The sequence below is a fragment of the Molossus molossus genome, unplaced genomic scaffold (genome assembly GCF_014108415.1).
Source record: "Molossus molossus isolate mMolMol1 unplaced genomic scaffold, mMolMol1.p scaffold_m16_p_10, whole genome shotgun sequence".
NCBI classification, from domain to species: Eukaryota; Metazoa; Chordata; class Mammalia; order Chiroptera; family Molossidae; genus Molossus; species Molossus molossus.
The window spans coordinates 102,575,187-102,577,541 of NW_023425345.1; the positions used below are offsets into that span (position 1 = coordinate 102,575,187).

The window sequence follows — 2,355 nt, forward strand, 5'->3', positions numbered from 1 at the left end:
GTTTTCTAAAATGAAAGCATGCTGAGTATGCAGGAATGCAAAGGGGAGTTAAACAAAAATGGTACAAATTGATATTAACATCAAAGGTGTTCTGGAGGAGATATATTTAGAGCAGGTGAGAGCTGCAGGCAGGCTGATATGTGGGGTTTGCTGGGTTCAGAGCAAGAGACCACACCAAGTAAAGCCTGAAGCAAGAAAGAATAAGGCACATTTGAGGATCTCTAAATAGTTCATTACCATAGGCATAGAGGGTGTCTATAGAAGAATGAGTAGAAATAAGGGTAGAGAATAAGACAGATGCTGGACTATAAAGGGCCTTACTTGTTACAATTAGATTTCACAGTGGGGCCATTTTAAAGGCACAGCATTTGCTTTTGTCAGTTCCTTATGAGACAGCCTGTTCTATAATCTACAAGTTTAATAAACTAAGTATGATATTGACAGATAGAGTCACTCCTGATAAGTAACATATTACTGCTTATAAAGCTATTAATATTTCTATAACATCCTTCTGAATGAATGATGGACACAATTATATATATATCTACATATCTATCTATATATATAATATTCCATGAGTGTTAATATATAATAAATATACTAATTATATTACATAACATATAATCAAACAATACATTATATGTTAATATATAACACATTAATATATGTTACTGGTATATTATACTGTAATATATATTTATATATTTTTATATATGTAGATATAAATATGGATATAGACTGATAGAGGGATAGATATATATCTTCAGGTTTCTCATAACTTTAGTAGGACTAAAAGTTTTCTTCTTCCTTAAGATATAACTTTATCGGTTTGGGAGAAATAGTTTTGCTCTAGAAAGTTGCTTTTGGGTGTTCACAAGATCTTTATCATGTTCACAATTGTATAATTGTAGCCTCAAATATAGGTGGTGCTCAGCAAATGTTTACTGACTGAATTAAAGGTGAAGGTGAAGTGACCTCTATCTATTATAATATATATATTCTTTTAGGCCTATTTAGCTGTCCCACCTATATTTATACACCAGGCTTCAATTGACATAATATTAAAGATTTCTCAATTTGTGATTAAACTTTCCCCGTAACTCCGAAGTTGCTTAAGAGATGCTTTATTGTTTTGGTATAATTTTAAGATAAATAAGACAATGTTTCTTTGTGGGGTTTCTTTTTAGATATATAGCTTCACTTTGTGATAAGAAAATGTTAACTGCTTATCTGCTTTGTGATAAGAGAATGTTAACTATTCCTATTTTAAAAATATATTGGAGGTTTTTTTTTGTGGCCTAATAAATGGAAGTTTATCATGAATGATCCATCCATAGCCATATATTTTTTTACACGTTGCTGCATTTTTAAACAAAAAACAAAAGGCAATTTTATTATTATACATGGAAAAATAAATCGCATTTAATAAATCACAAACATAAAAACAATAGGCTCATTTCTCATCTTCAAACTGTTTCTTTTCGCTGATTCTTTCTATATCAAAAGTGAATGGTTTGTCATAACCCATTAGATGGTCATAGTCCCTGGGTTTGGAAAGAGACCTGATTTTGTTTTAGCATAAAATGTGGTGAACACGTGTGTGCTGTTTGGAATATTCACCTCATTCTGAGGAAACAATGTACTCCTTTCTGAAAGCAATACATGGTAAATAATGGCTTTGTAAGTGTCTGTCCTGGCCTCGTGGTACAACCGAAAGACACAGCCTTTTGTAATAAAGGGAAGCAGGACTGGAGTGATCACTGTAAAGCTTCCTACGATGCCATAAAATAAGACTTGAAAAGGCAGACTTCCAAATACAACATTGTTTTGTGCAAAAATGTATGGTAGAAAGTCAAGGCTGATGGCACTTGTAGAAGAGAAACATTTCACACAAGTAACTGTTCGTGGCAGATTCCCGGTATACATCAGTCTTCCATCTTCTGATTTTCAACTTGCGTATATAAGCCTGGAAGACACCTTTCCCAGCAAACGGGTATTCCAGCTGCCAGCCCTTGGAGGGCCGACCAGCGCTGGCACCGGACACCGGAAAAGTGGCGGCTCCCCGAAGCCCCGCGCCCCGCCCCCGCCCGGAGGAGCTGCTGCAGGAGGCCGCGCACCGGACCAGCCCTGGGCCCGGAGGGCGGTGGCCCCCTGGGCTCCACTCTCTCCCCGCAGAGCCGCTGTCCCCCCGCCCAGGGCTGCCGACGCCCAGGGCTGCCCGACGCCCACCGCAGCGCTCCCTCCGCCCGGAGAAGTGGCGGCGCCTGGGAGCCCTGGAAGCCGGCCTGGACCCCACCACCGCCCTAACAGCTAGGGAACGCCACCTGCCCTTTTTTTTTTTTTTTAAACAAACAC

General features: G+C 38.9%; 1 pseudogene; it reads right to left on the bottom strand.

Annotated features, from left to right (window-relative positions):
* Positions 1-1,453: 1,453 nt before the first annotated feature.
* On the bottom strand, positions 1,454-1,944 carry LOC118623832 (annotated as a pseudogene).
* Positions 1,945-2,355: the final 411 nt, after the last annotated feature.